Source organism: Scyliorhinus torazame, chromosome 11 (assembly GCF_047496885.1).
Source record: "Scyliorhinus torazame isolate Kashiwa2021f chromosome 11, sScyTor2.1, whole genome shotgun sequence".
Lineage (NCBI taxonomy): Eukaryota > Metazoa > Chordata > Chondrichthyes > Carcharhiniformes > Scyliorhinidae > Scyliorhinus > Scyliorhinus torazame.
This window is the reverse complement of record NC_092717.1, coordinates 228,049,303-228,076,095: the sequence shown is the minus strand read 5'-3', so window position 1 is coordinate 228,076,095 and position 26,793 is coordinate 228,049,303. Positions and strand designations below refer to the sequence as shown.

Genomic DNA, 26,793 nt, shown 5'->3' with positions numbered 1-26,793 from the left:
TGACTGTTTAGCAGGAGCACATTTGAGAAGGAGCTTGCCTTGAGCAACTTTACAAACTCAGATCCTGTCAGACATTGAAGTCACATTCTCTTCAATTCACAACAGTCCCATACAGCAGCTTTTCAATGCTAGGAACTCGACTTTCTTGTATTGGCTGAAATTTACCACGGACTCCGGGATGCTGACATCCAGTTGAAAAGCAGGTCTCGAGCCGGCACTTGCGGCTGCTGGATTATCATAGATTATCATGGAATTTACAGTGCAGAAGGAGGCCATTCAGCCCATCGAGTCTGCACCAGCTCTTGGAAAGAGCATCTACCCAAGGTCAACACCTCCACCCTATCCGCATAACCCAGTAACCCCACCCAACACTAAGGGCAATTTTGGACACTAAGGGCAATTTATCATGGCCAATCCACCTAACCTGCACATCTTTGTTCTGTGGGAGGAAACCGGAGCACCCGGAGGAAACCCATGCACATACGGGGAGGATGTGCAGACTCCGCACAGACAGTGACCCAAGCCGGAATCGAACCTGGGACCCTGGAGCTGTGAAGCAATTGTGCTATCCACAATGCTACCGTGCTGCCAGTTTGTTGATTTTACAGAAGGTGGCTTTCTAATTAGCCGCCCGCAAGCTCGCCATCTAATTGAAGTTGGCGGATGGCCTCCCAATGCTGTCAGCCCAATAGGAGGGCCTGGCAGTTCTTGTGTCTCAGCAGGTACACTGGGAGAAGTGGGCATTTCCGAGGTAGATTGGAAATCTTCAGAGTGCCTCAAGATGGAGTGGCCCTTTAAGGGCCGAGTAGAAATAATACATCAAGGACGGCTTGGGCAGGAGGCCCCTGCAATCAGAGGGCAAACCCCTCGAGATGAGATCTTGGTGCCGTGGGGGAAATGCCTTTCCCGCTCAAGGTCCCTTCAGTGAGATACAGAGCTTCTAGTTCTGATGGCTTCCCAGATTCCAGCAGCGTGGCCAACTCTGTGATGCTGGTAGCCTCCTTACGTGGTGTGGGGCTGCCTCGCCAGTGGCCTGGTAAAATGGCCCTTCATTGGGCACTTAATTATTCAAATCTGCACATTCTGCTTCAACCAGTGATTGTTTAGTATTGGTCAATAAACAATTGCTGGAACACTGCCAAATGCAAACAAAAAGTCTCTAAATTTTATCCACTTCATAGAATTTCTAACGCTATAGCTACTCATTCTCATTACATTCATGCAGCTGAACACATAATAGCATTGCTCAAATTGTGTTACAAAGTATAATCTAGACATGGTTTCCTGTTGGCGGCAGCAGCTTCTTTGCAGCACACAGAAGCAGACAAGCCCCCTCTGAGGGCCCTTTCCCTCTATAACCGTACAAAAGCAGAGGTGATAGCTGCTCTTTGTCCAATCATGTTGTGCCTGAAGCATTCTGCTGGCTCTCACTGCAACCACACACACAGCAACAGACACAATTAGAACCAGCCTCAAAAACTTCCCATCTCCACTCCTGGATCAATGAGAATAATAATAACCGGCCCTACTCCACCATTTGCTTTCTATTTATTGTCTTGCAGTTTGTAGATTTGGGAATCACATAATGGAGACATCTCTCGGGATTTAAATTTAGATATTTAAACACCCGCCCTCGACAACTGATTATGGTAACTGACAAATAGATAGTTAAAACATCCCGTACCACATACATACATATAAGTAATATATACTACATTCTCATACACATCTGTTTAGAAACACAGGAGCAGGACTAGGATCTTCAGTCCCACAACACTGTTGCAACATTCAATGAGATCATGTGCACACATGCATTTAGATATGACACCCACATTTATAAGCATACGCCTATTTGCATACAAGTTCTGTTTTCATTTCGTGACTTTGACTGAGGATTAACTATTGACCAGGATAGTGTGATTCAAGGTGAAGCCACATTTTCACTGCCTGCACACATCACTGAGATGAGAGCAACAGGGTGCCAGGCACATTAACCAATGTAAGCACAATCCTTTGCTTTAACATGCTTCCACTAACAGATAGAACCTCGAGCAGAGGATAGGCTGAGGAGTAGTGTTGACTGGAAGGAAGGATCGAAGAGAGGCTTGTCATAATATACACCAGTATATCATGGTGCAGACACACACTGATGGACACACAGTGGGACCAATCAACATACACACCACCGCAGCCAATCACCAGTGAGAGCACACGCACTATAAAGACAGGGGGCATCAGAGTTCTCGCTCATTCGAGTAGCAGCTAGCTAGGAGCACAGAGCTCACAGCCTGCAACACAGACATTCACCATGTGCTGAATGCATCAACTGGTTAGGACAAGGCAAAGGTCTTTAGTTAAAGCTAGTATCGTATTTACCCACAGTTCAAGTATGTTCAAATAGTTAACCTTTTAATAAAATAGTGTTGCACTACTTCAAGTGTTGGTGACCTGTATGTGATCCAGAACACCCAACATATCAAGGCTTACTGCCGAAAAATGGAAAGTGAAAGAACCAATTGTCGAGGGCGGGTGGGGTAAAGTGTTTAAATATCTAAATTTAAATCCCGAGAGATGTCTCCATTATGTGATTCCCAAATCTACAAACTGCTCAAAATGCAAGACAATAAAATAGAAAGAAAATGGTGGAGTAAGGCCGTTTATTATTATTCTGATTGATCCAGGAGATCGAGGAGGAGTGAGGAATGAACATCAAATGGAGGACTGGCAGCAAATGGCCTGAAAGGAAAATTGCGAGGCGGGTTGGTACCGAAACTGCAATTGGTTATGGTCCAAAGCATTAACCAGCAGAGGGGGAGGAGACTGCAGGAAGAGTTGAGGATAGAAGCTCAAGATGGTGCTTGCCAGCTTAAGTGCTCAATTGTGGTTGAGGAACTCAGTGTGGAAGCTGGGACCATTCAGATTTCTGCTCTGTATGGCTCACTACCTGTAGCCTAGAATGCAATGGTAATGTTTATCTGTCAAACTTGGTTAAGGCCACTGTTCAAGAGCTCCCCTGCAAACATTCAGATAACTGGAAATTCCTGACATGAATTAAGGCATCAGTAACTTGCAGGTTTAAGGTCAGATGAACCCAGAATGAATCTTCCAACTTTCTCCACTTTCAATGAAAGTTTGACTTTTGGAGCATGTTAGACACACACTTAACTTCAATAAAAAGATGAATCAAGAAAAAGTAAGAGCCATATACTATGGTTAGATTATCGATTTGAGTGTTCCATGCATTGAAACTGTACAGACAAAATGTTACAAGAGATTAACTTAATTTACTTCCAATACATGCAGATTGAATTGTGTTTCTAGTGCCTATGACCTAGACTTGGCGAAAACATCCCACTCCATCTGAGTCAAAACAAAAAGCATGAGACAAGAATCCAGGCAAAGATTAGTGGAACATTTTAACATGAATTAAAAGAAATTGCATCTGGAAGATTACAAAATAATTTTTCTCAAAGAAAACCCTGTCTATATTTAACACCCATAAGGTAGGTGGACAGAAGTAAAACACTGTAGATGCTAGAAATCTAAAATCTAAACCAACCTCCTGGAAACACTGCAGGTCGGGCAGTGTCGGTGGAGAGAAACAGAGTTAATAACTTCCTGGATCCCCGGCATTGCATTTTAGGAATACGCCTATGTTGTGCTCGGGAATCCCTCTTGGAAAATCCCATGTCAGGATTTACCCAGCAATTGTCCAGAAAGACTAACCTCCCCTGGACAATGGCGCAGGGCTGGGATCCATCCGACAAAGAAATTTAAATCACTAATGTTGGATGGTTCTACCAGTTTTACCCTCATAGTTACTCTGAAAGAGTTAGAAAGAAAAAAAGTACTTCTAACTTCAGAGCAGCTATTTTAAAGACCCAGACTGAGCTTGCCTCCCCCAGCCAGTGTTGTAAAACTCTGCTGGACATTGCCACTCCCAAGGAAGTTCTGGTTTCATTTCTCATCTTTGGAAGCAGAGTGTGAACAAAGGTTAAAATGATATTCTCTTTCCCAGGCCTGTTCACCCATATACACCAGAAAGTTTTAAAGCACCTTCCTTTTGCTGAACAGGAAAGCTGATGAAAAACCCAGTGCAAAATAATGCAAAAGCAAACACATGCACACCCATGCACGCACACGCGCACCCACACCCATATATGCACGTGCACACACACCCATGCATGTGCACACCCATACATGCACAAGCACACATACCCATGCATGCACACACCCATATATGCACACACGCACACACACCCATACATGCACATGCCCTCAAATTGGGAATATTCTAGATGTTGGTGGCCACAGTGCCTATGCAATAATGGATATGGCTTCAGACAAGTGAGATGCTGATCTTGGTTGCACAAATAGAACATAGATCATTATAGCGCAGTACAGGCCCTTCGGCCCTCGATGTTGCGCCGACCTGTGAAATCACTCTAAAGTCCGTCTACACTATTCCCTTATAGTCCATATGTCTTTCCAATGACCATTTGAATGATAGAACATAGAACATTACAGCGCAGTACAGGCCCTTCGGCCCTCGATGTAATGTAGTGGATTTGTCTCTTTTGGCTCTGAACATTTAGCCCCGAATGGATGCAAATGCTACAGCAAGTGTGTGGAAGATGTTTTGAAGTGGCCTCCAAGAGTTGGCGAGTCTGATAGTGAAAGAGCCATGTAACCACAAATCCGGGTATAATGGGTAGGATTTTTGAGCCATACTTAGCAGAGCTGAGCTAATTTATAGTTGATTTGCAACCCTCTACAATATTCCTGTTCAGCAAAAGGAAGGTGCTCCAGAAACCGGCTGCCCTATTAAGTCAGGGTTTTACAGCACAGCAAGAGGCTCTTCAGCCCATCATGTCTGCAGCGGCCATCAAACACCTATCCATCCCAATCACATTTGACCAGCACTTGGTCCATAGCCATAAGACCATAAGACATAGGAGCAGAAGTAAGGCCATTCGGCCCATCGAGTCCACTCCACTATTCAATCATGGCTGATAGCCTTGTATGCAATGGCGTTTCAAGTGCTCATCTAAATACTTCTTAAATGTTGAGGGTTCCTGCCTCTACCCCTTTTCAAGTAGTGAGTTCCAGATTCCCCCCACCCTCTGGGTGAAAAGGTTTTTCCTCAAATAAAAAAAATTTAGCAGCAAAAAAAAAAAAGAAGTGAAGTTCAGAATTTTACCACCGGAACCCAATTTATGATTGATAAAATTTTCTGATGTCAATAGTGCGGCCCTAAGCTATGTCCATAGAAACAGTACCACGTGAATGCAAGGGGCAGAAAGAAAACATGACACAGGTATGGCATGTCCCTGGAGAGGAATTTGACTCCGAAACCATGTTTCCGCTCTACTAACCTTTGCATAGAATTTACAATGCAGAAGGAGGCCATTCGGCCCATCAAGCCTGCACTGGCCTTTGGAAAGAGCACCCCACTTAAGCCCCACAACTTCACCCTTTCCCCATAACCCAGTAACCCCACCTAATATTTTTAGACACTTAAGGCAATTTAGCATGGCCAATCCACCTAATCTGCACATCTTTGGACTGTGGGAGGAAACCGGAGAAAACCCACGCAGACATGGGGAGAACGTGCAGACTCCGCACAGACATTGACCCAAGCCAGGGACCCTGGCGCTGTGAAGCAACCGTGCTAACCACCGTGCTACCCTTATTGTTGTGTATTAATCCTCCACTTACTACAGATACGTTCCTTAAAAAAAATTACTTGAACCTTAACTGCAAACTGGAACCACTTCCTTTACTACACAAATCTGATGCTGTTTTCTGTAACAAAAATGTTGAGAAATACTATCGGACAAGATTTCAAATAAACTTAATATTTCAAATGAAAACTATTTCTATAAATTATAATTACCATTCAAGAATTAAAAAATAAATCATTAACTTTAACCATCAATCCTCAACATTTCACACATATTTAATAGGCCTGCCACTGAAAGAGTGAACATAAAAGAGGGAAAGATTGGATTTATATAGATGTCTCAAAGTGTTTTACAGCCTAGGAAATACATGGCAAGTCTGGTTACAGTTGTGATGTAGGAAACACTATAACCAATTTACACACAGCAAACTCCAACAAAGAACGATCTGTTTCTATGATGTTGACTCAATCCTAAAGTCAAGTTGTTCCTGTACACTTACAGCAAAGGTATCCACCCGACAATGTGGAAAATTGCTCAGCTATGTCCTGCCCAAAAGGAACAGGAAGAAATGAGCCAATTCTTATCCCACCAGTTTACTTTTCATAATCAGTGATGGAAGATGCAGCTGACAATGCAGAGGATAGACTGAAGAGTAGTGTTGACTGAAAGGAAGGATTGAAGAGAGGCTTACTGCTGGAAAACAGCCGTTTCAACACAGCCGCTCGCCGCTGCTCAATTTGGATTCTGCCAAGGCTAATTAGCTCTCGACCTCTTTAGAATCGTTGTCCAAATATGAATGAAAGAACTGAATCCACAGGGTAAGGTGAGAATGACTGCTCTGGGACATCAAAGCAGTATTTGACCAAGTGAGGCATTAAGGAGCCCGACAGAAATTGAAATCTATGGGAATCAGGGGGAAGCCCTCCACTGATGGAGTCATGCCTAGCACAAAGAAAGTTGGCTGTGGTTTTTGGTGGCCAGTCATCTCAGCTCCAGGAGTTCCTCAAGTGTCCTCAACCTAACCACTTCCAGCTGCTTCATCAATGGCCACCCCTCCATAATAAGGTCAGAAATGGGGATGTTCGCTGATGATTGCATAATGTTTAGCACCGTTCGTGACTGGAGTTACAAATGACCTGAAACTTAAATTGATTAGCTACATAAATAACCGGGGCTACGAGAGCAGGTCTGAGGCTGGGAATTCCGAGACGACTAACTTGCCTTCTGTCTGACTCCCCAAAGTCGGTCCATCATCTACAAGGTACAAGTCAGGTGTGTGTCATGAATTTGTCGAGTAACAGCAGTAACACAAATTCAACAAGATATAATAGGATGAGATATGCCCAATAGGTAGAAATCTGCCTAGTGACAACAGTAGTTGGCATTCAAAAGGCAGGATGAGATGTCTTTTTTCTCAGTAATTAGATTAGCAGGCATCTAGATAGAATTCGGTGTGAATCAACTATTAGTAAAACAGCTTACCTAGACAATTGGGAGATCAGTGAGACATACACATGCTAATTTCTAGGTCACAGAACTTGCGGGAGGCAGGCAGCCAAATACACAGAATGCAGCATCAAAGCAGAAAAATGGTATAACTGCCAGGACCCTCAGAAGCAGGCGGAATACCCGTCACTTTGCTGCTTTAGCGCAGTTGCAATAACACTCAAGAAGCTCAACACCATCCAGAACAAAGTAGCCCACTTGATCTGCACCCCATTGATCACCTTAAACATTCACTCCCTCTTTCATAGGCACACAGATGCACTCGCCAAGGCTCTTCCAAAGTCACTTCCAAACCCGAGGCCTCTGCCACCTAGAAGGACAAAAGATACATGGGAATATCACTACCTGCAAGTTCTCCTCCGAGTTACATTTCATCTTGAGTCGGAACTGTATTGCCGTTCCTCAAAGTCGCTTCGTCAAAATTCTGAAACTCCCTTCGTAACAGCACAAAGGATGTACCTACACCACATGGACAGCAGCGGTTCAAGGCGGCAACTCGCCGCCAAGGTCTCAAGGCAATTGGGGATGGACAATAATTGCTGGCCTTTCCATTGACACTAACAGTCCGTGGAAGAATAAATAAGTATTGGCCAGGACACCCCGGAGAACACCCCTTGCTCTTCTACGAAACAGTGCCTTGGGATCTTTTATAGTCTCCCGATAAGGCAAGTTGGGCCTCACATTCACATCTGATCTGAAAGAAAGTATCGCCAACAGTGCAGCAGCTCGGTATGGCACTAGAGTGTCAGCTTAAATGTTGCTCCTCAAGAGTTGGAGTGGGACGGAATCTTGTGAGTAGTGCCAGAAGGTTTAGTTTGGCTATGGAAAAGGACAAGGAACAATCTGGAGTAAAAATATTAAATTGGACGAGGGCTAATTTAAGTGGGATGAGGCCTGATCTGTCCCAGTTAATAGATTGACAGGCAAAACTGCAAAAGAACAACGGGCTGCTTTTAAAGAAAAGATGCAGATACAGGTGAAATAGGTTGCACAAATGGGAAAGGTAGGACAACTAAAGCCACTGCTCTCCAGATATTGAAAAATTGAGAGTAAGTTGACGCAGTAAAAGGGTGTGTCAGAGAAAAAGCAGGTTGACAATCCATGGGAGAACCAGGATAGAAAATCAGAGGGAAGTGAAAATGCAAGAAAGAAAAGTAAAGAGACATGAAAAGAGAATGGCAGCGAATATAAAAGGGAATTTAAAAGTATTTTGTGGACATAAATAGTAAATTGGTAGGAAAAGGAGGGGTGGGGCAGATTAGGGATTCAAAGGGGGGTCTGTCTACATTTGGATGCAGGAGGCATGGTTGAGGCATTAAATGAATACTTTTCATCTGTCTTTACCAAGGAAGATGCTGACAACATCACGGTAGAGGAGGTAGTTAAGATACAGGATGGGTTACAAATCGATAGAGGGGGCACTAGAAAGGTTCACTGTGCTTAAAGTTGATCAGTCACTAGGATCGGACAGGATGAATCGAAGGATGCTGAGGGGCAGGATGAATCAAAGGATGCTGAGGGAAGTAATAATAATAATCTTTATTAATGTCACAAGTAGGCTTGCATTAACACTGCAATGAAGTTACTGTGAAAATTCCCTAGTTGAGCCTGTTCGGTACACCGAGGGAGAATTCAGAATGTCCAATTCACCTAACAAGCTCGTCTTTTGGGACTTGTGGGAGGAAACCGGAGCACCCGGAGGAAAGCCACGCAGACACGGGGAGAATGTGCAGACAGTTCCTGGGCAGTGGAATTTGGGCAGTGATATCTCCTTCTCCGATTTTCCCCGCCGCTCGCCTGTGACGTAAAGAGCTTTCCGCCCAGAAATAGCAGAGAATCCGCATAGACAGTTACCAAAGCCGGGAATCGAACCTGAGATCCTGCCGCTGTGAAGCAACAGTGCGAACCACTGTGCTACCGTGCCGCCCACGTAAGAGTAAGGGAGGAAATTGTGGAGCTACAGGCCTTAATCTTCCAATCTCCTTAGTGGTTCCAAAGGGTGGAAAAATTGAAAATGTTACACCCTTGTTCAACAAAGAGTGCAATGATAACCCAGGCCTGTCAGTTTAATCTTGATGGGAAAGCTTTTAGAATTGTTAATTCTAACCAAACAAAAATAACAGTTCCTTTGGAAAATGTGGATGAATTACGGAATGCCAGCACAGATATGAGTTATTCGATGAAGTAACAGAGAGGGTTAATGAGGGTAATATGGTTGATGTGGTGTATGTGGACTTCCCAAAAGTTAAGTGCCCCAATTTATGTTGTTATGCCACAATATGTTGTTGACATTCTGTCCTCTTGAGGGATTTAAACTCTTCACTATGGAAGATTTAGCCTCTGAATTCCCTCAAAAGCCTCTCTGACTTGGACTGCCTCAACAACTGTTCACCTGCCGATGATTCATTCTCTTCTCCTGTGACTGTGTTCCAAGGAACTCACAAAGATGCACTACGGCCTCTAATTACGGGCACACTTGCAACTCTTTCACGGGCTGCCAATCTCACTAAGCTGGCAATGCCCCTGTCTTTTTCGGAAAAGACTTCCCAGAGTTATAAATAGTTTCCAGGGTTTCTTCTAAGCCCTAACTGCCTGGTGTGGTATCAGTGTCCTTCTGCCATCTTTTCACCTCCCCAGGGTTTCTCTTAACCCACACTGCCTGGACCCTGCTAACAGCAACACCCTTTCGGTATAACTTCTTGCTCTGCTGCTGAACACCCAGACAAATTGAAAAGAGGACCTTCCTAAGCTCCACTCATCTCAGTAAGAATTTAGCCTTTCAGCAATCACCAAACGTTTTACAACTGATTTAGCTCTAATTGCCAATGCAAAACACATCTTTGGACGGCGCTTCTTTACAGGCCGTCTAGTCACCGGGGGATTTTCTACTGGCGTTCGCTGTGAGTGAAAATGGCAACGCCAGGGGAAAATCCCATGAGACCGCAGGAACGTGAATTTGGGCAGTGATATCTCCTTCTCCGATTTTCCCCGCCGCTCGCCTGTGACGTAAAGAGCTTTCCGCCCAGAAATAGCAGGAACCTCATTTAAATTGATTTGTAATAAATTTACATCTTGTTCAAGGGTTTCTCTGCCATGTGTTCCCCCCAGACAAAGAATTCCACCCTCACTGATGTGAACCCGGCGAGGTTTACAACCGGCATGGAGAAGCGCAATGTAGCCAAGGGGAACCTTCAGGCATGCAAACTTAAGTACAGCCCCCAGAGTGAGGGCGGAGAGAGAGTGAGAGACATTCCTCTGACACTGCCCACTGGCGGTCCCTCTGGGCAGCCCCATTAGGGGGTTCCCCTTCTGGGTGGGGTGGGGTGGGGGGGTCGCTCTGGTACTTGTGGGGCAGGGTGGGGGGGGGGGGGGGGGGGGGGGAAGAGACGGAAGGGGGGGGAAGTTTTGTGTTAACGCAGATTGGGGTGCCCTTTAGTCGGTGTTGCCAGCTCTATCAGCCCCCACCCCTCAGCATGACAGCAAACACCACGGCCCCAGATTTTCCATGCACAAGAGTGCCAGAGAATCTGGTGGCTGTGCAGCGAGAGAGATGGTTTTCTCATCCCAACCAGGGCTCTGCACGAGTATAAAATTCTACCCATCAAGTCTCCAGCTAAGAAAGCCCACCGTTTCTTTTATGACACTTAAGGGGCTGCGTTAACCTTCCAAGTGAACATAACCCCAAATGTTTTTACTGTAATAGACTCCAAGCTGCTTTAGTTGTATTTATCCCAATTTATTTCTACAAATAAACTTTAATCTTCCCAGAACTAAACATTACCTCAAAAATATTAACAGGAGACATGAACTAGATATTCATCCCAATACATATTACTGACCTAGACTTGGGTGTACGGTGCACAATTTAAAAGTTTGCAAACTGATTTATAGTACTTCATTTGAATTGGACACCTGCTTAAATATATTATTATATTATTCAGTGAACTACTTACTTACTCAGTGAATAACTTAGGTGAACATCTTTTGAAAGTCAAGTAAAATAATTGCCAAGCACCCCTCCCAATCAGAGACTTTCCTGAGTATATGTAGTACGATGGTGGACTTCTGGACATTTTTCATTTGTGTCTGTTGCAATTTCTGGTTATTTGTGGGATACACTGATGACCCACTGATTGTGAAATGGCACAAGAAAGCTTGTACATCTAGTTCAAACTTTTTTCAGGCAGTTCACGTCATTTGTTCACTTGGGAAATTTAAAAAATTTGCTGTAGAACCAATTTTCAGTAGAACAGAATTTGAATCAGCCAATGAATTGTGTGCACAAAATCTAGAATGGCGAATCGGCCATAAAGCAACAAACTGCTGTTTGTTAAATGTGCAGTTAATTAGTCCCAAAGATTACTGACAGGAACAGGATTAAAAAACATGGCTTAAATCATGGTTCATGTCACTATTGGTACCTTAGCTTTAGTAGTCAGTGAGCTTCTTTGACGGTCACTCGCTAACAAGTATGATTGTCCGTCTAAAACATTCCGTGTTACTGTTCGTGGATTCTGTGGGTCCTTGTGTGGTTGATGAGCCCGATCCTAGAGCTACATCTTTGAATGCACACTTTGCCAGGTGTTTCTGAGAGGTGGGATCAGTCCTTGGGCTATAGGTCACAAGTATTCCTTTCTCAGGCTCCTTTTCCAAACCTCCTCTTGCTGTGGGATGTCCTTGAATAACTCTGTCCCTTCAATCAGGAAGTTCCTCCAAGTAGAATAGCCAATGTTGTTCCTCTGTTTAAGAAGGGTAGCAAGGAATCCCGGGAACTACAGGCCGGTGAGCCTTACTTCAGTGGTAGGGAAATTACTGGAGAGAATTCTTCGAGACAGGATCTACTCCCATTTGGAAGCAAATGGACGTATTAGTGAGAGGCAGCACGGTTTTGTGAAGGGGAGGTCGTGTCTCACTAACTTGATAGAGTTTTTCGAGGAGGTCACTAAGATGATTGATGCAGGTAGGCAGTAGATGTTGTCTATATGGACTTCAGTAAGGCCTTTGACAAGGTCCCTCATGGTAGACTAGTACAAAAGGTGAAGTCACACGGGATCAGGGGTGAACTGGCAAGGTGGATACAGAACTGGCTAGGCCATAGAAGGCAGAGGGTAGCAATGGAGGGATGCTTTTCTAATTGGAGGGCTGTGACCAGTGGTGTTCCACAGGGATCAGTGCTGGGACCTTTGCTCTTTGTAGTATATATAAATGATTTGGAGGAAAATGTAACTGGTCTGATTAGTAAGTTTGCAGACGACACAAAGGTTGGTGGAATTGCGGATAGCGATGAAGACTGTCTGAGGATACAGCAGGATTTAGATTGTCTGGAGACTTGGGCGGAGAGATGGCAGATGGAGTTTAATCCGGACAAATGTGAGGTAATGCATTTTGGAAGGGCTAATGCAGGTAGGGAATATACAGTGAATGGTAGAACCCTCAAGAGTATTGAAAGTCAAAGAGATCTAGGAGTACAGGTCCACAGGTCATTGAAAGGGGCAACACAGGTGGAGAAGGTAGTCAAGAAGGCATACGGCATGCTTGCCTTCATTGGCCGGGGCATTGAGTATAAGAATTGGCAAGTCATGTTGCAGCTGTATAGAACCTTAGTTAGGCCACACTTGGAGTATAGTGTTCAATTCTGGTCGCCACACTACCAGAAGGATGTGGAGGCTTTAGAGAGGGTGCAGAAGAGATTTACCAGAATGTTGCCTGGTATGGAGGGCATAAGCTATGAGGAGCGATTGAATAAACTCGGTTTGTTCTCACTGGAACGAAGGAGGTTGAGGGGCGACCTGATAGAGGTATACAAAATTATGAGGGGCATAGACCGAGTGGATAGTCAGAGGCTTTTCCCCAGGGTAGAGGGGTCAATTACTAGGGGGCATAGGTTTAAGGTGAGAGGGGCAAGGTTTAGAGTAGATGTACGAGGCAAGTTTTTTACGCAGAGGGTAGTGGGTGCCTGGAACTCACTACCGGAGGAGGTAGTGGAAGCAGGGACGATAGGGACATTCAAGGGGCATCTTGACAAATATATGAATAGGATGGGAATAGAAGGATACGGACCCAGGAAGTGTAGAAGATTGTAGTTTAGTCGGGCAGTATGGTCGGCACGGGCTTGGAGGGCCGAAGGGCCTGTTCCTGTGCTGTACATTTCTTTGTTCTTTGTTCTTTAGGTCTCTTCTGTGGAAGGAGCTCCCTGACTTTGATGGCTGCGTTGCATTTCTTGAGGTAAGTCTTCAGGGTGTCTTTGAAGCGCTTCCTTTGTCTTCCATTTGTTCGAGAGCCTTCTCGAACAAACTAGCATGGCAGGGGTGTGGGTACCGGAGCAATAGGTCAGAAGGTGAAAAAACTGAGGGAGAACTAGGAAATAGGGCCACGATGGCTCTGAGGAAGAGCAGACAGGGAGATGTTGCTGAAAACAGTGGGACTGGTGGCCTGAAGTGCATATGCTTTAATGCAAGAAGTATAACAGGTAAGGCAGATGAACTTAGAGCTTGGATTAGTACTTGGAACTATGATGTTGTTGCCATTAGAGAGACCTGGTTGAGGGAAGGACAGGATTGGCAGCTAAACTTTCCAGGATTTAGTTGTTTCAGGTGGGATAGAGGGGGATGTAAAAGGGGTGGAGGAGTTGCACTACGGGTTAGGGAGAATATCACAGCTGTACTGCGGGAGGACACCTCAGAGGGCAGCGAGGCTACATGGGTAGAGATCAGGAAAAAGGGTGCAGTCACAATGTTGGGGGTTTACAACAGGCCTCCCAACAGCCAGCGGGAGCTAGAGGAGCAGATAGGTAGACAGATTTTGGAAAGGAGTAAAAGCAACAGGGTTGTTGTGATGGGAGACTTCAACTTCCCCAATATTGACTGGGACTCACTTAGTGCTGGGGGCTTGGATGGGGCAGAGTTTGTAAGGAGCATCCAGGAGGGCTTCTTAAGATATGTAGATAGTCCAACTAGGGAAAGGGCTGTACTGGACCTGGTATTGGGGAATGAGCCCGGCCAGGTGGTAGAAGTTTCAGTAGGGGAGCATTTCGGGAACAGTGACCACAATTCAGTACGTTTTAAAGTGCTGGTGGACAAGGATAAGAGTGGTCCTAGGGTGAATTTGCTAAATTGGGGGAAGGCTAATTAAAACAATATTAGGCGGGAACTGAAGAACATAGATCGGGGGCGGATGTTTGAGGGTAAATCAACATCTGACGTGTGGGAGGCTTTCAAATGTCAGTTGAAAGGAATTCAAGACCGGCATGTTCCTGTGAGGAAGAAGGATAAATACGGCAAATTTCGGGAACCTTGAATAATGAGAGATATTGTAGGCCTCGTCAAAAAGAAAAAGAAGGCATTTGACAGGGCTAGAAGGCTGGGAACAGACAAAGCCTGTGTGGAATATAAGGAAAGTAGGAAGGAACTTAAGCAAGGAGTCAGGAGGGCTAAAAGGGGTCGGGAAAAGTCATTGGCAAATAGGGTTAAGGAAAATCCCAAGGCTTTTTACACGTACATAAAAAGCAAGAGGGTAGCCAGGGAAACGGTTGGCCCACTGAAGGACAGGCGAGGGAATCTATGTGTGGAGCCAGAAGAAATGGGCGAGGTACTAAATGAATACTTTGCATCAGTATTCACCAAAGAGAAGGAATTGGTGGATGTTGAGTCTGGAGAAGGGTGTGTAGATAGCCTGGGTCACATAAGAGATCCAAAAAGATGAGGTTTTGGGCATCTTGAAAAATATTAAGGTGGATAAGTCCCCAGGGCCTAATGGGATCTACCCCAGAATACTGAAGGAGGCAAGAAAGGAAATTGCTGAGGCCTTGACAAAAATCTTTGGATCCTCACTGTCTTCAGGTGATGTACCGGACGACTGGAGAATAGCCAATATTGTTCCTTTGTTTAAGAAGGGTAGCGAGGATAATCCAGGGAATTCCAGGCCGGTGAGCCTTACGTCAGTGATAAGGAAATTACTGAGAGAATTCTTCGAGACAGGATCTACTCCCATTTGGAAGCAAGTGGTCGTATTAGTGAGAGGCAGCACGGTTTTGTGAATGGGAGGTCGTGTCTCACTAACTTGATAGAGTTTTTCAAGGAGTTCACAAAGATGACTGATGCAGGTAGGACAGTGGATGTTGTCTATATGGACTTCAGTAAGGCCTTTGACAAGGTCCCTCAAGGCAGACTGGTACAAAAGGTGAATTCACACGGGATCAGAGGTGAACTGGCAAGATGGATACAGAACTGACTAGGTCATAGATGGAAGAGAGTCGCAATGGAAGGGTGCTTTTCTGATTGAAGGGCTGTGACTGGTGGTGTTCCACACGGATCGGTGCTGGGACTGTTGCTGTTCGTAGTATATATAAACGATTTGGAGGAAAATGTAAATAGTCTGATTAGTAAGTTTGCAGACGACACAAAGGTTGGTAGAATTGCAGATAGCGATGAAGACTGTCAGAGGATAAAGCATGATTTAGATTGTTTGGAGACTTGGGTGGCGAGATGGCAGATGGAGTTTAATCCAGACAAATGTGAGGTAGCACATTTTGGAAGGTCTAATGCAGGTAGGGAATATACAGTGAATGATAGAACCCTCAAGAGTATTGACAGTCAGAGAAATCTTGGTGTACAGGGCCACAGGTCACTGAAAGGGGCAACACAGGTGGAGAAGGTAGTCAAGAACGCATACGGCATGCTTGTCTTCATTGGCTGGAGCATTGAGTATAAAAATTGGCAAGTCATGTTGCAGCTGTATAGAACCTTAGTTAGGCCACACTTGGAGTATAGTGTTCAATTCTGGTCGCCACACTACCAGAAGGATGTGGAGGCTTTAGAGAGGGTGCAGAAGAGACTTACCAGGATGTTGCCTGGTATGGAGGGCATTAGCTATGAGGAGAGGTTGAATAAACTTAGTCTGTTCTCACTGGAACGAAGGAGGTTGAGGGGCGACCTGGCAGAGGTCTACAAAATTATGAGGGGCATAGATAGATTGGATAGTCAGAGGTTTTTTCCCAGGGTAGAGGGGTCAATTACTAGGGGGCATAGGTTTAAGATGCGAGGGGCAAAGTTTAGAGGAGATGTACGAGATAAGTTTTTTACACACTGGTAGTAGGTGCCTGATACTCGCTGCCGGAGGAGATGGTGGAAGCAGGGACAATAGTAACGTTTAAGGGGCATCTTGACAAACACATGAATAGGATGGGAATAGAGGGATATGGACCCTGAAAGTGTAGAAGATTTTAGTTTAGACGGGCAGCATGGTCGGCGCAGGCTTGGAGGGTCGAAGGGCCTGTTCCTGTGCTGTACTTTTCTTTGTTCTTTGAACTGGACGAAGATGATTTGCTTTAGCAGCAGGGATTCTGACATTCTAAGCACATAGCTAGCCCAGCGGAGCTGGTTTTGATGATCATAGCCTCGATGCTCTTGGCTCCTTCCAGGACATGGATGTCAGTTCACTTGTCCTCCCAGCTGATGCGACGGATCTGCCTCAGCCAGTGTTGATGTTTTCTCTCCAGGGCCTTGAGGTGGCATCTGTACATAGTCCAAATTTCTGAGCTGTACAGAAGAGGTGGGAGGCGACCATCTTGTATTCGAGGATCTTGGTGTCAGCACGGATACCATGGTCGTCAAACACACTCGTCCTTTGGTGTTCGAAGGAGGCGCTTGCAGATTGGATATGATGTTGGCTCGCTGCATCAATGTCAGCTTTAGATGAGAGGTGGCTCCGCAGATAGGGGAAACATTCCACATTTGGTAGGGGTTTTCCATTGATCTTGATAGAGGGAAAGACCAGATTTTGCCCTGGGACATGTTGATAATGAACTTGGTCTTCTTGAGATTGAGATCGATTCTTTGGTATGCTTCCACAAATACGTTAAGCATTGCTTGGAGATTGTCTTCTGAGAGAGTGGAGATGGCGATATCCTCCGCATACTGAAGTTCCATGAGTGATGTCAGCGTTGTTTTCTTCTTGGAAAAGTTTACGCTTCATCCTGCAAACAATGTCCACTTTGCTGGGAAGCTTGTCCTTGGCAAGGCGAAGGATGGTGGCAATGAAGATGGAGAAAAAGGTGGGGGTGTTGACACATCCCTGCTTGTCTTGACCTCAATGGATTCTGCCTATTTCCATTGGCGAAGGTTGTTGTCAACATCGTGTTGTGGAGGTGTCGGAGGATGTTGATGAATTCCTCTGGACAGCTGGCCTTTGACAGGATCTTCCATGGCATTTCCTCACTGCCCAAGTGAAAAATCTTGGTCTGCCCAACAAAGGCCATGTAGAGTGGTTGATGTTGCTCCTGGCATTAGTCCATTGTTCCAAGGTTTGGTCGGAAGCCATATTAGCCTTCTGGAAGGATATCTTTTGAGACTGGGAGAAGGTGGCTGGTGAGGAATCGGGTGATGTTCTTCCTGGCGATGGAACGTAGTGAGATTCCTCGGTAGTTCCCACAGTCCGCTTTGTCTCCTTTCTTGAAGATGGTAGTGATAATGGCATCCCGGAGGTCGGCAGGATTTTCTTCTTTGTCCCAGATTTTCATGAACAGTTGATCGAGATAATGGGTGATCTCCTCTTCTCCAAGTTTGAAAATCTCTACTGGAATCCCGTCCACTCCTATGGCATTTCCATTCCTCAAATTCCATACTTGGTGAGAGTCCAAGATCATCTTTGATAGGGAATTGTGGGATTTCCTCAAACGCATTCGCATCTATGATTGTATCATGGTTTAGGAGTTCTTTGAAGTGTTCTCTCCATCGAAGATCCAGGTTTTCTTTGTCCCTCAAGAGGTTCCACCCTCACCCACATTGGTTTGAGACCTAGGTGTTCGGTCCATATATTGCCTTGGTAGCACTGAAGAAGCCTCAGGTGTTGTGCTGGCCAACGAAGACTTCCAGCTCCGCAGCTTTCTCAGCCCACCATTGGTTCTTGGTTTCCATAGATCTTCTTTGTACATCTTGCATTGGCTCAATAATGTGCTCTTCTCTTTGTCTTGCTGGTTATGTCATCTTTCCAGGTGTGGAGAGCTTTCCTCTTCTTGTTGATGAAGACTTGGATGTGGTCATTCTCGTCGAGCCAGTCTTGGGTGTTTCCTGGTCTTGTAGCCGAGCATTTCTTCATATCTTGAGATGCTGGCTGTCTTCAGCTCTCTCCAGTTTTCCTCCACTCCATTAGAATGGACACTTGGAGATATTGGCGAAGACATTGTTGGATGTTTACCAGTATGTTTGGCTCTTGAACCCACTCAATGTTTATCTTTTTTCTGTGTTGTTTCTTCATCTTCCGCTGCTTCTGGTGGAGCTTGATGGACATAGAGGAACATATGAGCCAGTGGTCAATAAACCAATCCAATCTGTCCTCAGTAATGGTGATCAGGGCAGTCCTTTGGTCTTGGGATCAAACAATGACGAAGCCAATCATGTGTCACAGCTTTGATTGGCTTGAACTTGTCTTTGGAACAGTGTGTTAGTGATGATACGTTGGTGTTCCGCACATTTTGGAAGCAGGATAACTCCATTGGGGATTTGCAATTCCCAACTCCTTCCTTTCTGATGGTTCCTTTCCAGAGTTGGGAGTCCTTTCCAACCCTGGCTTAAGTCCCCAAGAAGGTGTAACCACTGCCTTCTTCCCTCAGCTGCCCTTGGCCTGTTCTTCAAGTCTCTTGCAGGGCAGGGACATCAATGTTGAAGTGCCTGAGTTGACAGGCAACAAGGGCAGTTCTGGTCGATTGTCCCGCTCATTATCCATGAGGGTTTGTTCATGCCAGGCTCTGAAATGGAGTTTCATTTTAATTTTCTGACCGCAGGTAAATGAACCTGCTGGATACGGTTTTCCAGACTATTTTTAGGGCACATTTTGTAGCCCATTGCTCATGTGGGGCGGGCAGAATGGACCCTGTAGAGGGCTGCTAAGTAGTGAAGAAAGATGCGGAAAGCTCTCCTGTTCCCAATCCAAAAGCGAGATGACGCCATCTACCTGCTGGTCCAAAGCTAGGGACTTCCTGTCTCCATCACGTCTCACTGATCGCTGCAGGGTTTGTCTGTATGAGGAGGAGTATTGGTTGCCGCAAGGTAGGTGCCTAACATGGGACATCTTTTGATGTAGGCATGCCGTTGCACATTAGCAGACACGTAGGTCCAGTTCCAGTGGAAAGGGAACCTCAACAACTGGGGATCTCCCTATTGCAGCAGCCTTTACCCACCATTGCAGCCAATAATACCATACGAGTATCTTCCATCTGAACTGTTGTTGTGGACTTGTTTTGTTGTGTTTTGTCTGATCCCTCCCATCCACCCTTACCGTGATGGGTGACTCTGCCAGGAGTTTAAGACTCCAGACGACATTGCTCTCAGGATCAACAGAATGTTCAAGCCTCTCCACTACAGCAAGGTGGCAATACATGGAGAAGTAGTGAGTGGTACAGCACAAAAGCAAAATACTGGAAATCTGAAATAAAAACAAAGTTCTGGAAATTCTCAGCAGGACTGGCTGCATCTGTGCAGAGAGAAACAGAGTTAACATTTCATTTCAACAATATCTTGTCATAACAATTTGAGGAAAGTATGATTTCCCTTCCTGGCCATAAATACTAATTTTGGAAAAATAATGTCTTTCATTTTCTCCAGAAACTTGCCTCGTAAAGGGATGTTGATAAATATATTTAGACTCTCGAGAATTGGCTGGGAAAGTACTCAAGGGTAATTTAACTTACCTGCAATAGTTTTGTTTCCAAGTTCATAGGGAGTGACAAGCTATTGGAGATGTTGGCAGGCTTGAAAATGGACAAATCTCCAGGTCCAGATGAATTAAGTCTCAGGATGCTGTGGGAGGCAAGGGAGGAGATTGCAGGGACTCTGACCCAAATTTTTAAGTCTTCTCTGGCCACGGAGAAGGCACCAGAGGACTGGAGAACAGCTGATGTGGTCCCTCTATTTAAGACAGGTTGTAGAGATAAGCCACAAAACTACAGACCAGTGAGTCTCGCGTCAGTGTTAGGGAAACTATTGGAGAAAATTCTGAAGGAGAAAATATATCCACACTTGGAGTGGCAAGGTTTGATCAGGGATAATCTGCATGGCTTTGTCACAGCATGTCATGCCGAACAAATTTGATTCAATTTTTTTGAGGTGACCAGGTGTGTAGATGAGGGTAGAACAGTTGATGCAGTTTACATGGATTTCATCAAAGCCTTTGACAAGGTCCCACATGTGAGGCTTACAAAGAAATGCACATGGGATAAAGGTTAACTTGATAAGGTGGTTTCAAAATTGGCTTAGCTATAGGAGACAGATGGCGAGGACAGTGACTGGAAACCAGTGTCCAGTGGCGTACCACAGGGATCTGTGCTGGGTCCCCTATTGTTTGTTATTTATATAAACGACATAGATGACTATGTGGGGGGTAGGGTCAGTTGCGGATGACATAACAATTGGCCGGGTGGTTAACAGTGAGGTTCAGTGTCTTAGTTTACCGGAAGATATATACGGGATGGTCAAATGGGCAGAAAAGTGGCAGATGGAATTTAACCCTGAAAAGTGTGAGGTGATACACTTTGGAAGGAGTAATGTGACAAGGAAGTATTCCATGAATAACCTGACACTGGGAAGTTCCAAGGAACAAAGGGGCCTTGATGTGTTTGTCCCTAGATCTTTGAAGGCAGAAGGGCAGGTTAATAGGATTGTGTAAAAGGGCTATGGGACACTTGCCTTTATCAATCGAACAAGAAGTCTTACAACACCAGGTTAAAGTCCAACAGGTTTGTTTTGAATCACTAGCTTTCGGAGCACAGCTCCTTCCTCAGGTGAAGATTCACCTCATTCAGAGATTCACCTGAGGAAGGAGCTGTGCTCTGAAAGCTAGTGATTGAAAACAAACCTGTTGGACTTTAACCTGGTGTTCTAAGACGTCTCACTGTGCTCACCCCAATCCAACTCCGGCATCTCCACATCATGTTTATCAATCGAGGCATAGATTACAAAAGCAGGGAGGTCATGTTGGAGTTCTATAGAACTTTGGTGAGGCCACAGCTGGAGTACTGTGTGCAATTCTGGTCGCCACACTATAGGAAGGATGTGATAGCACTGGAGCAGGTGCAGAGGCGATTCACCAGGATGTTGCCTGGGATGGAACATTTAACTAATGAAGAGAGGTTGGATAGGCTTGGGCTGTTTTCCCTGAAGCAGAGAAGACGGAGGTGTCATGATATTCAAACACACACATCATGATAGACACACCAACAGACAAATCAGAATACACAACACCACAACCAATGACAGAAAGATATAAAAGCACAGACACGACCCCCGGTGGTCAGTATTAGCTGCAGAGGAGAACCAGGACACATCTATTGCCAAACACACTCAGGGAGACAGCACGTGCAGAGTATCCAGAACGAACTGTATTATAAGAGTTATAATAAAATAGACTTGTACCACATACAACTGTGTTGGCTCATCTGTGCACCAGAGCACCCAACACCACATGGTACAGGAGTGGATCGATACATGCCGGCATACCTCAGTGTACACAGACAACCAGCAGTGCCCAGGCATGATGTACGAGCTCCCGGTTCCGCAGGCGCTCCAGTGCCACGGCGACCTCCGCGAAAACTGGCGGCGATTCCGGCAAAATTTCGAATTGTTCCTGGTTGCAGCTGAACTCCAAGACCTGGATGATAGGGAAAAAATTGAATTTCTCCTCACCGTCGCCGGTGCAAGGGCAAGAGAAATATTCAGAAGGTTCAGGTTCTTCAGGAGGCAGCAAAGGTACGATTACCAGGCAGTCCTGGGCAAATTCTCCAAGTACTGTGAAGAAAACGCAATCCAATGGGCACATAAAGGTAAGAAAAGCTGCAGTACTCACCTCGTGGCTGGGATCCCGGAGCCCGAATTCCCAGAGGCCGAAATCCCGGGCCTGAGAGAAGGCTGGGTCGAGGTCGGTGGCCATCTTGCTAAAGGTATAACGCTAGCACAGTTGCGCGAGAAGTGCGCAGAACCGGAAGTTTCGTTTGCGCATGCGCGAGATGCTGCGCATGCGCAGTCAAGAAAACGGCCATCGGTAAAGGAACAGCGATCTGAGCATGCGCAGTCGCTTCCTACGTGCTACATACCGAGCGTCAGGATGTCAGAGGCCCCAGACTGCACCAATTTAAAAGGGAAATGTCCCAAATCCAATTTAAAAGGGAAACGTCCCAAATCAAAAAAACAAAAATCTGTTAAAGCTGTAAAACAACCTTCCCTCACCTGGAATGACAGCACAGTGCCGCAAATTGACCCAGGAGATGAATTTGACCTCCGAAGAACCCTCCGACAAGCAGTTACCTACGCACAAGCCGATGATTCCGACCTTGAATACTTCGATGACGATTTTTACAGTGTTTCCGGACCTCGCGAGCCCAATGATAGCTCCGTGGTCCTATATGACTATGACTCGGACGAACCTTTCGTGTTGCACATTGGCGGCCCCCACATTGAATCCGACGCAGATGCGGATTCATTTTTCGGATTTGAGGATCTTCAATCCAGCAGATATGACGTTCCAACTTATCAGTACCGGATGATGCTGCAGCCTGACATTAACAGACAGGGAGCGGTGCAAGCACACGGAGAGTGCCCTGCTGCCACACAGAGCGTGGTCCACGTCCCGCTCAACGTTCCCGACTCTATGAAAGAAGACATGCAAGACTCCAGAGTGCAGTCCTCGCATGAACCAGAAGTGACTCCAGTGTCACAAGCTTCCACAGCAAGCTCGTGGACAGACTCCACAATTGCAGAAATGCAAGACTCCAGAGCGCAGTCCTTGCACGGACAAGAAGTGACTCCAGTGTCACAAGCCTCCACAGAGAGCTCGTGGACAGCCTCCACGATAGAAGCAACGCAAGACTCCAGAGCGCAGTCCTTGCACGAACAAGAAGTGACTCCAGTGTCACAAGCCTCCACAGAGAGCTCGTGGACAGCCTCCACGATAGAAGCAACGCAAGACTCCAGAGCGCAGACCTTGCACGAACAAGAAGTGACTCCAGTGTCACAAGCCTCCACAGAGAGCTCGTGGACGGACTCCACGATGGAAGGAACGCAAGACTCCAGAGCGCAGTCCTTGCAGGAACAAGACCATGAGGGTCTAGCAACCTCTCCTGACCAACCAGCGGCAGACGATGCAAGTCTGCCATGCTCACGTGAACAGCAAGAAGGCTATAACAGCCTACCATGCTCCACTTCACAGCAGCATGACCATGACGGTCTCTCATGCTACAATGAAGGGCACAGCGCTGAAGACTGTTCAAGCCCAACTGAAGACAAGCCAAAGGAATCGCCTCGTCCAAGCCCGAAGAAAAAAGGTTTATGCGCTGACCTTCAGGATCATTGTAGCCGAACAGAGATTAATAATGCTGCACGGCCACAGAAGGATGCTGAGGATTTGCTAACGAAATTAATTGAATGTTTAACTTGCAAGGAGCAGACTGAGAATTGCCAGTGTTTTAGTACGGATCGAAAAAATGGACAAGACATTGATCCTCAGGTAATGGAAATAACACAACCTGAATCATATCTACAGCAGGGACAAATGTCTCCCTTCAACACAATGCCGCAAAATCCCAACTTCGGAGACCAGCAGTTAGTCAGTAATGACTCTTCAAACCTTGAGGGGAACATTAATTGCATTGAACCTCTACACACTCCACTGATTATTGAGCAGAACATTGGAGCAAGAATCCGGAGGACACCGACATCGAGTAGCCAGATAACGAATTTAAAACCCACAGCAGTTTCAAGTGAACCAAGTGTGCTTTCCACTAATGGTGAAGATGCAGATAAGGTCGACCCGATTATCCATTGTACCACACTAACCCCAGTGATTAAGCAGTTATGTATGGGGAGTATAATGTGGGCAATTGAGAACAGTAAAAGAGAGACTGTGACCATGCCAGTCCCAGCAAAATCAGACCCAGAGACCATGAAGGCATGTACATTAAACAAAGTTACATATGAGGTACCTGAGAAGAAAAGTGAAACGGAATGTTCTTTGGAAAATGGTACAATGTCGATAGAAACATTGGATCCTATATTCGGGACCATACATATGGGAGAATTTGGGGGTAATAAACAAGGTTCTGCAATGTCTGGGGGAAGATTTAAAGTTCCAAAGAAGAAAAGCCCAAATGAAGGACAACGGCAAGACAATGACAGTCCACCGACATGGTGTGCACCACCAGATGAAAACTCTGACAATTTACCCAACCCTAGTGAACAGCAAGCTGCCAATGACGATCTATCCACGGGATGTGAGACGAGTGACGACAGCATCCCACTTCCCATGCAAAAGGTGCAAGGTGACAGACCTCGCCTAGTGCGTACCGAGGCACTCGACGATCACGGTGGGACCACTGACGACTGCGGTGGCGGCGCACCGCTTCCACCCTCGATGGCTCGAGCCTCTCCACTGGTTGGTGCATTCCTGCATGTTCCGACTCCAGAAGTGCAGCTTCAGGGAATCTCGGCTGCCTCCAGTGAACCTGTTGGGACTCCGGACGGGGGGCATCGACGGAAGGCAGACCGGACTCCAGATGGGGAGCAGCCAAGCGCCGACTCTGATTTGCGCACGCCAGACCTTGCTCCGGACGGGCGGTGTCGCGGCCTCGGTGATGGCATGCTCAGGGTGACGGCAGATGCCACGGCGACAGGGAATGGATCGCGTGGCAGTCCCACTGGGTCGGCAGTGGCAACCAGCACCGGCGGTCCAAGATGGACACACCAATTCGCGCCATCGGCAGACGTTGATGCGAGCAACAATTCTCTCTCCAAGGCGACATGCTTCGACGTTTCTCTGCGGAGTCGCCCTTCCGGCACAGCAGGTGGCCGGAACCAGCGTACACGGTCTCGGCCAACTTCCACATCTGGCACAGTCATCGCCTTGCATGATATTAGTGATGGTGCTACTTCGATGGCAACGACCCATCGGCTACAAGATGCCGTCCACCACAAACATAAAAAGAAAACAGACTCCACCTTGTTCCTGGCATGCAGGGCGGATGGATTGGTGCGTAGGCGCAATCAGCGGGCTTTGTGCCGCCTTCCACGCTCGCAACTGCACCGTACGCACACGCCGGATCCTCCACTGGTTCCCAAGGATGACTTCGTGGAGATGCCACGGATCATGCCCCTTCCATCGCCACCAGAACCAAACCACAGCCAGGGCACCACTAACAAAGATGTTGAATGTTATATTTGCACGAATGAAAAAACCAAGCACTGCACGAAGTACAACAAATGGTAAAGTAGAGACTTCGGCAACAGCATCACCTCCAACAGTCCAAGGTGAACCAGTGTGACCCCAAAATCTCCACAGCTGAACCGGCTTGAGGACCAGCCCATTCTTGAGGCGGTCACCCATTAGACTGGACTTATAACGCTGTTCATACGTTCAAAAAGTCAAACACTTCTGTATTATAACCTGTTGTTGTTTATTGTTCCAGATATCGTCTGACCGGACCAATGTTCAAGTTTTTTTTTTTCTCTCGCATCCAAGTTTTGTTATGGTACAACCTTGTTAGTGTGACGCACCCGACATCGCCCCATGTAAATAGTTACGTCATAAACACACGCTGTACACAACACACACACACACTCTTAGATGCACTCACGACACAATTATATTTATAACCACGTAGGCACTTATCTTTGTAAAAAGGGGGGATGTCATGATATTCAAACACACACATCATGATAGACACACCAACAGACAAATCAGAACACACAACACCACAACCAATGACAGAAAGATATAAAAGCACAGACACGACCCCCGGTGGTCAGTATTAGCTGCAGAGGAGAACCAGGACACATCTATTGCCAAACACACTCAGGGAGACAGCACGTGCAGAGTATCCAGAACGAACTGTATTATAAGAGTTATAATAAAATAGAGTTGTACCACATACAACTGTGTTGGCTCATCTGTGCACCAGAGCACCCAACACCACAGGAGGGGTGACCTGATCGAGGTGTACAAGGTTATACGAGGCATGGACAGGGTGGATAGGGGGCAGCTGTTCCCCTTAGTTGAAAGGTCAGTTACGAGGAGACACAAGCTCAAGGTGAGGGGCAGAAGGTTTAGGGAGGATTTGAGGAAAAACATTTTTACCCAGAGGATGGTGATGGTCTGGAACGCACTGCTTGGGAGGGTGGCAGAGGCGAGTTGCCTCACATCCTTTAAAAAGTGCCTGGATGAGCACTTAGCACATCATAACATTCAAGTCTATGGGCCAAATGCTGGCAAATGGGATTAGGTAGGCAGGTCAAGTGTTTTTCATGCGTCAGTGCAGACCCAATGGGTCGAAGGGCCACCCCATAACTGTATTATTCTGTGATTCTTGGGGCTGAATTTTTATCTAGTCGGTATGACTTGGGAACCCTTTCAAAAGGGTTCTTGGCTGAGTGCCCAGACATCCAATACTCTTGTTGGAACAGCTGCGCCTCAGGGAAAACATTGATTGTTTGACAGTTTTGGTTCTGATCTCTGTGGTCAATTTCAGAATGTTGATATACATAAGGTCAAGTAGTTTCAAGGGCTTGATATTTCTGTTATCGATATTTTAAAGAGTCTGGATGATTGGTGCTTTTACTGTCTTGCA

The 26,793-nt window shown here is 46.1% G+C and overlaps 1 protein-coding gene across 4 annotated transcripts in view; it reads right to left on the bottom strand.

The window, feature by feature from the left end:
* Positions 1 to 26,793, bottom strand: part of gnal2 (guanine nucleotide binding protein (G protein), alpha activating activity polypeptide, olfactory type 2) — a 550,721-nt gene that overhangs the window by 75,798 nt on the left and 448,130 nt on the right. The gene's annotated exons all lie outside the window — the stretch shown is intronic.